The following is a 15,091-nucleotide window of genomic DNA, read 5'->3' on the forward strand; positions in this document are numbered from 1 at the left end:
CCTTTTAATTATTAATAAATAATATAAGATCTAGGAAAAATAATTTTAATGATTAATAATACGTTTTTATATTTTATTTAATTAAAACAGTTTCTTTTATATATATATATATATATATATATATATATATATATATACATATATAATAGGAAAAAGGCTAATTAAGTTATATAAAAATTTTTTCCAGTAAAGTATGATATTTAAATTAATTATTTAGGTCAGAAAATAATTTATAAAAATTAAATACGAATTATATGTTATTTAATTATGGAAAGTAGGAGAAATTCGTAATAAAAATATATACAGTAAATAAAAAATAATAAATAATTTTTCTGAGTTCTTAAACTTTTTCTAAGTTTGAGAAAAATATAAAAATTTATTTATGGGTCGATTTAATAATTATTGTATAATTAAACTCTTTTATTATGTAAATAGAGGGTAAATAAGGAGATAATTATAAAAATAAAGAAATATTTTATTTAATATTTTTCTACAGGTTTATTAACTGTAAGAAATTTATACAAATTTTAAAAATAAATATTTATGTTTATTTAGTATTTTAGGTAAAATTAAACTTGTTTTGTGATTAATTTAAGAATGGAAACAAATATAAATATAAAATTTTTATAAAATTACTTTCTTAAATTTTTATACTGATTTTTATAATTAACTAAGACTATAAAAATTATATATATTATTATTAGGTATTTAATTAATTATTTAAGTATTTATGGATAATATTGAGTTAATAAAGTACTATAATATTAAGTATCTTGTAAATTAAGTAATACATAATCTAACACATTTATGTTATATGATTAGTAAATTATAAATATTAATTAATCCATGAAATAAGTTAGTAATATTATCTTGAATAATAATACATATATAATTATTAAACTATAATTAGTTATATAATACAAATAGTAACTATATAATTAACTTAGCTATATAATAAAAGATTATACACCTATAATATGTGAAGGTTATAATTAAGATAATGTGCACTATATACGAACCTCACCACTACATACGGCCTAGGGTGGTCCTTGTTGCCTAATGGGAACCGCTTGTGGATTTCGAATGCCATGACATAGATTCTGGTCAAGAATCCTGGGCGCCCGGTAACAACTGACTATCAGAGTGACTTGTATGATAGCAACGAGATTTGGGTAAAGGTGTACAATGTTTTGTAATAGATTATAACCCGAACTTTCTATAATTAGAAAGATACTATAAGTGGAAACTTTCCATAAATAGTAACTTTTCGAAAATGAAAATTATTTTAGAAAACCATCGTTATTAATATAATTATTATATTTAAGTCTTTTAGGCTATATATCTGATCGTACATTCTATCTCTAGGTTGAGATTCCGATCACATTTTTCCGTTCAATTCATTTCTCTTGTGGAATAACTCTTCTGTGCTACTAAGGTGAACTTCATAGCCCCGCTTTTTACATATTTTAATGTATTTTATAAATCTTGAGGTGAGACACATGCTTGCTTTTAAATGATTTACAATTTATACACAAGTGCCTAAACTTTTTGATATGCAACTTCGTGAGATTATTGTTAACTTGTATTCTTACATGCAAATCCCCGTCATAATATCGTTAATTGCTGGAATTAAAATGTTGCAAGCTTAATTATTGTGAGTAGGCCTATTGAGAGTGACGTCTCTATTCATTGACCGATCGTTAAGGGGGTACATAATAATGATTACCGACACCTGTACAGTGTCAGGGGTTAATGTTTAGCTCGATATTATAACTCATGGCATATTGAAGATTTTGATATTTTGAAACAAATCTTGTGGTCTAAAGCTTATTATTAAACCTATGATGTTCACTCAATCATTGTGTTGACATTTTAAGCATGTTTGTCTCAGGTGAAGAATAGCTTATGTGCTGCCCTATGTTTCCTGCCTGCTGTTGCATCGAAGTCCGCATTTATTATATTTGATCATTTGTTAAACATAAATTACTTTTGGGTTTACCATGTAAAACATTTCGTTTTCCGCTGCAATTAAATTACTTATTTTATTAAACGTCTCATTTAGAGTCGTTCACATTTATATAACTGTGTGATGATATTGGAAAAGTCATATTTACCCCCGGCCCAATTTAGGAGGTATGACAGATTGGTATCAGAGCCAGGTTTGTTATAGAGAACCAGGATTGCATTTGTGTGTGCCTTATGTGTTAGTTAGGGTGCCTTAGCAATCTATAGGACTATAACCTTTCCTGACTTAAGATTTTAGTGCCTTTCCTTATTATTTCCTTTCGTGCTTTTACGTCTACCTTAGAAACATTCTGATTTCCTTCTTTCCTTTCTTTTAGGATGTCGAGCCACAACTCGATCGTTATTTCTGACTCCGAAGAATCTGATATGGAGAGATCCGTTCACACTCCAGCTTATGGACCCGTTTTTCCACCAACATCTCCAATTTACCGACCGGCTACTCCACCCGCATCTCCGGTCTATGATCATTCCTTATTTGACACGATCATTTATGCTTAAATACGCAAAATTAACCATGTGTGAGTGAAAAAGTAGATACTTTGATATAGTTTTATGTTTTACAGGTAAGAAAGATGTTGGCGCGAAATGTGGTACAAAACAGCGGTTAAAGGTGGATTATGGACAAGATTTAAGAGATTGAAAAGTGACCAGGAAATTAACATTGGCGTAAAATACGCCATTTTGGGCGTAAAATACGCCATAGCTCAGGTCCTTCCAGAGAAAAAAATCACTTTTGGCATAAAAATACGCCCGAGCTAAATTTGCACTGGCGTAAAATACGCCGGGATTGGCATAAAATACGCCTTCACAAAAAAGCTGGTGCCGGGAAATTTGAAATTTAGCTTTGTGATCAAGTTATCCAACCCCTATTTAAAGGGAGCACTAGGGTTACGAAACCAACACTTTTTTCAGCAGTTTTTGCAGCAGAGATCACTCCCAAAACACATCAAAACACCATTCAATTATCATTATTCAAGGATTCAAGTTAAGATCAAGGTGTTGTTCATCATGCAATCTTCAAGAATCTCCATGATTGTCATCACCAACATGCTTGGCTAGTTTTCTTAACTTTATCCTTTCCATGAACAATTAAAATATGTATGATTTCATTCAAGATTATGTGATTTGTGATGTTTAATACTTTTGGATTATGATATTGTGAATCAAGTTGATTGTTGATTAATGCAAGTTCTATGTTTTGTTATTGCAAGTTAAATTATTGTGATTTAACAGTGTGTTCTTGATCCAACTTAGTGTTAATTAGATTAGGGATAAAGACACCTTGTCTAGATTGCATAGTTTAATCCCAAAGTAATAGAAGTAATGAACTCAAGAAATCTTGTCTATGAGATTTGATCAACAATTGATAAACATAATACTTTTTTGAATGAATACATATTAGATTGGGATTGTGAAAGGATAAAGGTTTTAATATTATTGTTTACATTTCAATCTTTTCAATTGTACTTTAGTTTAAGTTTTAAGTTTTAAGTAGTTGATTAATCTTAGTAGTTCTTAGTTAAACCAACAAACCAATCTTGAAATTACTTGTTAGTTAACCATCACTTCCCGTGGAACAAATCCTACTTAACCTATCTAAAGTAGAGTAATTAGGCTATTTTTGACCGGCCCTTCGACACCGATCAAATTTTGGCACCGCTGCAGGGGAGGTGTGTGCTTGATTTGCAAGCTCTTATTTTAATTGCTTTCTTGTTAAATTAGAAAAACCATAAAAATTATAAAACAAAAAAAAAATCCAAAAATATTGTTCTTTTATTTTGTTTTTTAGTTTTACGCTTGGTATTCTTGTTTTTGTTGAAGTGCAGGTTAGTGTATGCAAACTCGAAGTTCAGGAGATCAAAATCTTGAGCCTTTAAATTCGGAAATCGAGAAATCTGCAAAAGCTAATAGGAAAGCTACAAGAATCTTAAAGGGCTCGACAGTAGCTTCAGCTTCCACTCAACCACAGTTTGAGTCACATCCGATTGTTCCACCAAACTCTCCTAAATCAGATTCTGATACTGAAGAGGAAGTTTTTAATCAATGAAACGAGATGGCCGAACGACAAAGAGGGGTAGACACCTACTACCAACCGGGTGATTATGAGGATCATTCACCCATTGTTTTTCCCGCACCAGCTGGGGGAAACACACGACGATTTGAGGTTTGACCTCAACTCATTTTGATCTTGCCAACCTACCGAGGTATGGCTAATGAGGAACCATATGAACACATCACTGAATTTAATGAGATATGTGCTACTAATCAGGTAAATGGTTTCACTGATGATGAGGTACATCGGCGATTATTTCCTTATTCATTTAAAGATAAGGTAAAACGATAGTTTCTCTCTTTGCCCGCCCGGAGTATTAATACTTGGGCGGAGATGAAAAACGGTTTTTAGAGGAATTTTATCCTATAAGTAAAACTTCAGACATGCATACGCAAATAAAATCTTTTAGGCAATTGCCTGGCAAACTTTTTCATGAAGCGTACGAACGTCTGAACGAATTACTTAGGGCAAGCCCACACCATGAGATACCAAAGTGGGAATTGGTTAAAGTTTTCTATGATAGTTTGGATTCCCAGAATAGGCAATTCCTGTTGGCAGCTAGTGGTAGGGCGTTTTTAACCCGATCTAGTGAGGACGAATGGACCTTCTTTGAGCAGTTAATCAAGGGTTCGAAAACCCAGGCTTTGGTTAATCGGAAACAACCTAGTACCTCCCGAGTAAATCATGTTTCCGACTCGGGTGGTTCATCTAGGAACTTAGGGCAACAATTAGATGATTTGAAAATGCTTATATTTAACAACCTAAACCAGGGTCTTGCTTGTAATGTTTCGCATGTTCAGGAAGTTTGTGAGATTTGTGAAGATCCTTCTCATTTTACATATAGATGTAGAAATGGGATTCCACCGACGAATCAACAAATAGTGTAGGAACAAGTTAATGAAGTGCAGGGATGGAGATTTGATCCATACTCCAACACGTATAATCTGGGTTGGAGAAATCATCCTAATTTTAGTTGGAGCAATAACAATGCTTTAAATGGCACCCCAGGGACCCAACAAAGACCGCAGAACAACTTTCAAAACCAAGAACACTTTCAGAATCAAGGCAACTATCAACGAAACTATCAAAACCCTTACCCCAACAACCGGAACCAAAACCAAAACAATTACTAAAATCAAGGCCAAAACCAAAACCAAAATCAAAATAATGTCCCACCCAATCAACCATCTAGCTCGGATGCCAAGATGGACGCATTCATCTTCGAAATGCGTAAATAGTGGAAGTGCAAAACAAGTCAATTGGTGCATTGGCTAAGGAGATTGGTAATGTAGCGAAAAGTAAGGGAAATCGGGAGCCGGGTACAATTCCAAGCTACACGGTTCTAAATCCGAATCATAAGGATCAGGGAAAAGGGCATAGTGTGAATATGATAGGTACCTTGCGAAGTGGAAAGAAGTATGACAATAAAGTTGGTGAAAAAGAGGTAGTGCAACAAGAGTCAAGTAAGTCTCCGACTTGATGAAGATGAGGTAAGTGAAAATGATAACCATGGGAAGGGGGAGAAATATAAGGAACCAATCGTTAATGAGATCGGGAAACCGGGGACGGAATCAAAAACCATCCCATTTCCCAAGGCCTTAGAGTCCCCGAACCAATTCCCTTATGGGAAGAAGGGACCACAACCAGAGGATATGTGGGAAACCTTTAAACAGGTTAAGATAAATTTACCCCTTCTCGATGCTATTAGGCAAGTTCTGTCCTACGCTGAGTTTTTAAAGGATCTTTGAACTCAAAAGAGGAAGCAAAGGGCGACCTTACCCAAAAAGGTGGAGCTAACCGAACACCTAAGTGCGGTTGTTTCGGGTACACTTCCACCTAAATTTAAGGACCCAGGGACCCCATTGATAGCTGTGACTGTAGGAAACGTGAATGTGAAAAAGACGTTATTGGACCTAGGAGCTAGCATTAATATTTTACCTTTTTGTCTAGTTGACCGATTTGAATTGGGTTTAATGAAAAGAACCGACATAATTATTCAACTAGCAGAACAATCAATCAAAATGCCTAGGGGATATTAGAAGATGTGATAGTAAAAGTGGAGGTTTTTTATTACCCAGTTGACTTTGTTGTGATGGATATTGAACCTAGGAATAGAGATGCCCAACCCACTATAATCTTGGGACGCCCGTTTTTGGCCACCATTAATGCTCACATTAATTGTCGAACGGGCACCATGGACATATCATTCGGGAATCACAAGATGAGGATTAACATCTTTAATTCTCTTCAAGCCCCAAATGTCCATGAATGCTATCAGGTAGAGGTGATTGATGAACTAGTGGAAAGACATACTTCTCACCTAATAACTAATGACCCTGTAGAAATATTTTGCTTAGGTGATGAAGAGGATGTTGAATGTGAAGAGGTTAAGGCAGTCGAATTAGCGGTAGCAAGTGCAATGGATGCTAGGTTGCCACCGTGGACTCATAAATATGAGCCTCTGCCTAAGACCATTGATACTAATACAAGACCTTCACTAGAGTCACCACCGACTCTTGAGTTAAAACCCTTACCTTCTCATTTGAAGTATGCATTCTTAGGTACTAACGGCACTTTGCCAGTTATTATTGCTTCAGATTTGACAGGTGTGCAGGAAAAAGCTTTAATGGAGGAGCTTCATAAGTACAAGGCTGTAATGGGTTGGACTATAGCTGATTTGAAAGGGATAAGTCCCTCAGTGTGTATGCATCGTATAGTTACAGATCCGGAGGTTAAACCAGCTCGTGTGTAGTGACCCGAACTTTTCTATGTTTATATATATATATTAAATGAAATTGTTATTTACATGATTAAGTGTTTCCAACATGTTAAGCAATCAAACTTGTTAAGACTTGATTAATTGAAATAGGTTTCATATAGACAATTGACCACCCAAGTTGACCGGCGATTCACGAACGTTAAAACTTGTAAAAACTATATGATGACATATATATGGATATATATATAGTTAACATGATATTATGATAAGTAAACATATCATTAAGTATATTAACAATGAACTACATATGTAAAAACAAGACTACTAACTTAATGATTTTGAAACGAGACATATATGTAACGATTATCGTTGTAACGACATTTAATGTATATATATCATATTAAGAAATATTAATACATCATGATATCATGATAATGTAATAATTTAACATCTCATTTGATTTAATAAACAATGGGTTAACAACATTTAACAAGATCGTTAACCTAAAGGTTTCAAAACAACACTTACATGTAACGACTAACGATGACTTAACGACTCAGTTAAAATGTATATACATGTAGTGTTCTAATATGTATTAATACACTTTTGAAAGAATTCAAGACACTTATCAAAATACTTCTACTTAACAAAAATGCTTACAATTACATCCTCGTTCAGTTTCATCAACAATTCTACTCGTATGCACCCGTATTCGTACTCGTACAATACACAGCTTTTAGATGTATGTACTATTGGTATATACACTCCAATGATCAGCTCTTAGCAGCCCATGTGAGTCACCTAACACATGTGGGAACCATCATTTGGCAACTAGCATGAAATATCTCATAAAATTACTAAAATATGAGTAATCATTCATGACTTATTTACATGAAAACAAAATTACATATCCTTTATATCTAATCCATACACCAACGACCAAAAACACCTACAAACACTTTCATTCTTCAATTTTCTTCATCTAATTGATCTCTCTCAAGTTCTATCTTCAAGTTCTAAGTGTTCTTCATAAATTCTACAAGTTCTAGTTTCATAAAATCAAGAATACTTCCAAGTTTGCTAGCTTACTTCCAATCTTGTAGAGTGATCATCCAACCTCAAGAAATCTTTCTTATTTACAGTAAGATATCTTTATAATACAAGGTAATACTCATATTCAAACTTTGATTCAATTTCTATAACTATAACAATCTTATTTCGAGTGGAAATCTTACTTGAACTTGTTTTCGTGTCATGATTCTGCTTCAAGAACTTTCAAGCAATCCAAGGATCCTTTGAAGCTAGATCTATTTTTCTCATTTCCAGTAGCTTTATCCAGAAAACTTGAGGTAGTAATGATGTTCATAACATCATTCGATTCATACATATAAAGCTATCTTATTCGAAGGTTTAAACTTGTAATCACTAGAACATAGTTTAGTTAATTCTAAACTTGTTCGCAAACAAAAGTTAATCCTTCTAACATGACTTTTAAAATCAACTAAACACATGTTCTATATCTATATGATATGCTAACTTAATAATTTAAAACCTGGAAACACGAAGAACACTGTAAAACCGGACATACGCCGTCGTAGTAACACCGTGGGCTGTTTTGGGTTAGTTAATTAAAAACTATGATAAACTTTGATTTAAAAGTTGTTCTTCTGGGAAAATGATTTTTCTTATGAACATGAAACTATATCCAAAAATCATGGTTAAACTCAAAGTGGAAGTATGTTTTCTAAAACGGTCATCTAGACGTCGTTCTTTCGACTGAAATGACTACCTTTACAAAAATGACTTGTAACTTATATTTCTGACTATAAACCTATACTTTTTTTGTTTAGATTCATAAAATAGAGTTCAATATGAAACCATAGAAATTTGATTCACTCAACGGATTTAAAATGAAGAAGTTATGGGTAAAACAAGATTGGATAATTTTTCTTGTTGTAGCAACGTGAAAATTGGTAACAAATCTATATTAATCATATCCTAGCTAACTTATATTGTATTATACATGTATTCTAATATATTATGTAATCTTGGAATACCATAGACACGTATGCAAATATTTTGACATATCATATCGACCCATGTGTATATATTATTTGGAACAACCATAGACACTCTATATGCAGTAATGTGGGAGTTAGCTATACAGGGTTGAGGTTGATTCCAAAAATATATATACTTTTAGTTGTGATCTAGCCTGAGACATGTATACACTGGGTTGTGGATTGATTCAAGATAATATATATCAATTTTTTTTTCTGTACATCTAACGTTGGACAACTAGTTGTAGGTTACTAACGAGGACAGCTGACTTAATAAACTTAAAACCTCAAAATGTATTAAAAGTGTTGTAAATATATTTTGAACATACTTTGATATATATGTACATATTTGTTATAGGTTCGTGAATCGACCAGTGGCCAAGTCTTACTTCCCGACGAAGTAAAAATCTGTGAAAATGAGTTATAGTCCCACTTTTAAAATATAATATTTTTGGGATGAGAATACATGCAGGTTTTATAAATGATTTACAAAATAGACACAAGTACGTGAAACTACATTCTATGGTTGAATTATCAAAATCGAATATGCCCCTTTTTATTAAGTCTGGTAATCTAAGAATTAGGGAACAGACACCCTAATTGACGCGAATCCTAAAGATAGATCTATTGAGCCTAACAAACCCCATCCAAAGTACCGGATGCTTTAGTACTTTGAAATTTATATCATATCCGAAGGGTGTCCTGGAATGATGGGGATATTCTTATATATGCATCTTGTTAATGTCGGTTACCAGGTGTTCATCATATGAATGATTTTTATCTCTATGTATGGGATGTATATTGAAATATGAAATCTTGTGGTCTATTGTTACGATTTGATATATATAGGTTAAACCTATAACTCACCAACATTTTTGTTGACGTTTAAAGCATGTTTATTCTCAGGTGAATACTAAGAGCTTCCGCTGTTGCATACTAAAATAAGGACAAGATTTGGAGTCCATGTTTGTATGATATTATGTAAAAACTGCATTCAAGAAACATATGTCGATGTAATATATTTCTATTGTAAACCATTATGTAATGGTCGTGTGTAAACAGTATATTTTAGATTATCATTATTTGATAATCTACGTAATGCTTTTGAAACCTTTATTGATAAAATAAAGGTTATGGTTGTTTTAAAAATGAATGCAGTCTTTGAAAAACGTCTCATATAGAGGTCAAAACCTCGCAACGAAATCAATTAATATGGAACGTTTATAATCAATATGAACCGGACATTTCAGTTGGTATCCGAGCGTTGGTCTTAGAGAACCAAAATTTTGCATTAGTGTGTCTTATTGAGTTTGTTTGGATGCATTAGTGAGTCTGGACTTCGACAATGTTTACTTGAAAAATGATTGCTTAACAAATTTTGTTGGAAACTATATATTTTTAACATGTGAATATTCTGTGATATATTAATCTCTTAACGTGTTTGATATTATGTGATAGATGTCTACCTCTAGAACAAGTCCCATTGACTCACCTAATAATAATGAAGAGTCAAATGTAAATTGGAATGATTCGTGGACTGATTCACAAGTTCCCGAAGAGGAACCGGAAGAAGAGTCGGAACCGGAAGAAGAATCGGAACCGGAAGAAGAAATAGAACTAGTGGGGGAAATAATAAAATGGTTAAGTAGAAGAAAATCCTCAACCAACCGACCAAAGTTAATTATGGTCAATGGTGTTTCCGCCAAGGAAGCAAAGTATTGGGAGGATTACCAATTCTCCGATGAATCGAATCCCGACAAGGATACCGATGATGTTATAGAAATTACCCCAACACAATTTAATAGGGCAAAAGAGAACAATAAGGGAAAGGGCATAAAAATAGAGAAATTTGATTCCAAACCCGATGAACTTTATATGTATCGTCAACACCCGTATTTCTTAAGTTGTGTCAATAACCCGGGAACCTCTAAACCACCAGGTTTTTCTAAACCAATGTGGAAAACGACGGCTCGTATTAGGGGAACATCATATATCCCTAGAAACTTGGCAAAACGAACCAAAACCGAAGAAGAAGAAGAAACGAGCGAGTCGGAATAAGATAGTTGTATTCGTGTGGTGTAATATATGTAATATAGTGTGCTTATGCTTTATGATATATGTAAAAATTGCTTGTATTAATAAGTATTTTTTTATGAATCTAACTCTTGTCTATTTTACAGTATAAAAACACAAAATGGATAGACAACTCAATATTTTAAGAGACCTACCCGGAGACATGATTGATGAAATCTTGTCTAGAGTCGGTCAGAATTCCTCGGCACAACTATTTAAGGCGAGATCAGTTTGTAAGACATTCGAAGAACATTCCAAGAATGCCTTGGTATAAAAGGCTTTCTGTAACAACCCAAACCAACCCGCATTAAACCGCGTTAAATTTACAAAATAAAAAAAAAAATTGCTGAACCGCCACATGGCGCGGCGCACCATATAGGCCGCGCGGCGCGCCAAACCTGACTGTCCGGAAAGTCTTTAAATGCGAAAATGTTTGACTAGTTCCCGACATATTTAGGCGTAACGCTTTTAACCCCATGTTCTATATATAAAAACTAGCACGTTCTATTAATAAAATTATGTTTACGAAGCGGGGCCCACATTGACCCAAATTACCCCTTAAGTACCAAAATACAATTTTCGACCATACGACTTTTAATACAAAACAAAGCCGAGCATGGCGATTTGGGATACGCTACCCAATCCTAATAAATCCAAAAGCAAGCCTTCTACGCAAACTATGCAAGTCCTCTAATCCTCGCGCTTACCCGAGCCACCATCCGCATGCAATCTATAAAAAGAGTCAACAACGAGAGGGTAAGCTAACGCTTAGTGAATGATAATATACTACATACATATATATGTATAAAATGGACACGCCACAAAATAACAAATACCGCATACCGAGGCATCCATATAAGGCACTACACTAAGCATACCGTACGATCTCTAAGCAACGAGCTAAAGATACAACAACAATATAAGTTCACCAACGACGATGTGAACAACGCCAAATAGCTACACCCGGAGGGTTAGCTACAACACAACAATACATTAATATATAACAATATAAACGAACAAGGTTAACACCTTAACCCAATACCGAGAACCAAATATCACAATGAAGATTGGCCGAACTACACGAGCCTTAGTAATCCGAAACCACACGAGATTACTATCTTCACAACATCGAGGTTGGCCGAACTACACGAGCCTTAGTAATCCGAAACCACACGAGATTACTACCTCAATAAGATGACCGAACTACACGAGTCACCATGAATCCGAACTACACGAGATTCATTTGATAAGATGACCGAAACCACACGCGTCATCGTGAATCCGAAACCACACGCGATTCACATCTCCAACTCAAACCCACGGTCACGGGATTATAAAATCCACCACATCGGGGCTACAACATCCAAATCACAATCACGTGTGATAATGTACACACGAACGTGTACTTCGCCAAAGATGGTCAACCAAACGCACAACCGTGCCAATTGGACTTATACAAAAGTCCATCAAGTCCACCTACATGTGAAGTGAGCTCTATAGCCGAGAATCACTCCACCCGACCCGCACCCATCCTACACATACATATGTACATAGGATAATATCACTCACCTTGAAGTCTTGAAGAGTGCTTCCAAGTAATCCGCAAGTCGCCAATGGGAAATACCAATACTACCACAACGTAGCTAGGAACGAAAGGAACAATTTTAGAACTCGAGCTTTTGATCCAAACGGCCTCCTTCTTCTCCAAAACCCCAAATCTCTCTCTAGAATCTCTCTCTCTCTCTCTCTCTCTCTAAGAATGGATGAAGATGATGAGTGGATGTGAATGGGATCCAAAACTGATCCAAACTAGCTCATAAGCCTCACAAATCTGGCCCCATGTGATTTTACCCTTTTACCCCTCATTAAAGCTAAAGAGGGTTCTGTCAGCAGCAATCGGCGCGGCGCGCCCCAACCCTGCGCGGCGCGCAACACAGCTGAACCAGATTCCTTTGCATATTAATTCCATATAAATATTAAACGAAGCCCGTTCTCGTATGTCTTTTATAAACAAGTATACAAAATAAATATTCGGGTCTTACAACTCTCCCCCACTTAAACTCGATCACGTCCTCGTGATCCTCGTCACTTAACCAAACGGACCCCACTTACGGTCCTAAACATAAGTTCCAACCCGACTTTCCTAGGCAACTATTCTCATTGAAGCACCTTTAACACTAAAATCGTCATCCGCGATTTTCTCAAATCCACAATCCGAGCACTAAAACCATGCTCCTTCCCTAACATCGGGAAAACTCAACCAATCTCGTACCGAGATATAAATCCCTTAGCGTACTATTACCGAGTACAACGCTAAAAGCACCCAAGTCCCAACCTAAGGTCAACAACCCGAACCGATGAAGACCGATCCAAACGAATCCTTACGGATAACACCACTCAATAGACATCCCTTGTAGTGCGCAATACGACCAATATGCAACTACCGTAACATCATAATCCAACGGTTAAAAACCGATAGCGCCCAAACGACCATGGAAACGCAAATCCCAAGGTGTACGAAATCAACCATCGTCACACCCGTAACCAACATGTGAGCGAAACACGGCTATCGCATCACTAATCTCACAACATGGTCCTCACGACCCCACCATCGGTGTATAAAACAACCGACAGATCACACAACACGAAGGCTGGCCGAAAACACACGCGCCTTAGTGAATCCGAACTACACGCGACTCACTACCTTCACCACAACACAATCGGGAATGGACAAACTACACGCGCTATAGTGAATCCGAACTACACGAGAGTCACTATCCCGGAGGAATGACCGAACTACACGAGTCATTTGTGAATCCGAACTACACGAGACTCACTCCTCAATACAATGACCGAAACCACACGAGTCATTTGTGAATCCGAACTACACGAGATTCACTTCCACAACATCGAGGTTGGTCGAACTACACGAGCCTTAGTAATCCGAAACCACACGAGATTACTACCTCAATAAGATGACCGAACTACACGAGTCACCATGAATCCGAACTACACGAGATTCATTTAGTTAAGATGACCGAAACCACACGCGTCATCGTGAATCCGAAACCACACGCGATTCACAATCTCAACATAGGAATGGTACTCGTATTTCCCACCGGTACTTCGCATTTCCCGATAGTGTTACACCATACCGACATAACACTACTCCCTTGATGAAGTCAGCGGACCCCGAAGGTCATGCTCCACCAATCACAACACCGGATGAAGTCAGCGGACCCGAAGATCATGCTTCACCGATCACAACACCGGATGAAGTCAGCGGACCCGAAGATCATGCTTCACCGATATAACACCACGCTCATGATGAAGTCAGCGGACCCCGAAAGTCATGCTCCACCAATCACGTATTCCCATGATGAAGTCAGCGGACCCTAAAGATCATGCTTCATCAAACAACCATACCATAATCGAGCAAGAACCACCTATACCAAACATAGGTACCAAACAATAATTCTCCACAAGAGAACCCGACACACACCTCCCTTAACCGGAGGATTTCACCTTGCTCGCCAAACACGTCCATTATCTCTCAACGAGATTTACCACGTTACCACCTCGGTGATGATTCAAATCCAAACCATAAGTACAATTTATCTGAAATTGTACTCTACCACAAATCGACCAAAACCAGGTCTCGACAACATTTTCCGGATCTACCAAAAGCATCATCCGAAATCTCACACTAAAACTTCCTCGTGCGGGAGTGTAACTCCCCCACTTGGAACCACGTTCCATATCCAAAACTCGTACAACCGCACAATGCTACCACAGGTAGACTTTACCAACAATTGGGCTCACACGACCCATTACCACATCTTGCTCCAACCTTGAGCACACGAAGGATTTTAACCAACCCTTAAACACTTTGTACAAAAAGTGTACCGCAACACAATCGGAGTCGAACACCACGCTAGTAGGTATAAAAGAGGCACCTAATGTCGCGTCATAAAGACTCCATTACCAACACACATCGAGATTTAAAACACTCGATCTCAAGGGTTCCAACCAACCGACGAACCTCATGATTCGTCACTTCAACATCAAAGTGAACACGCGCTTAACAACCAAACACCAAAACCATTTCCGTGGCTTGGTAGAAACGTTTCCCAAATACTAAGGAATGCTTGGTTGCACCAA

The sequence above is a fragment of the Rutidosis leptorrhynchoides genome, chromosome 9, assembly GCF_046630445.1.
Source record: "Rutidosis leptorrhynchoides isolate AG116_Rl617_1_P2 chromosome 9, CSIRO_AGI_Rlap_v1, whole genome shotgun sequence".
NCBI lineage: Eukaryota > Viridiplantae > Streptophyta > Magnoliopsida > Asterales > Asteraceae > Rutidosis > Rutidosis leptorrhynchoides.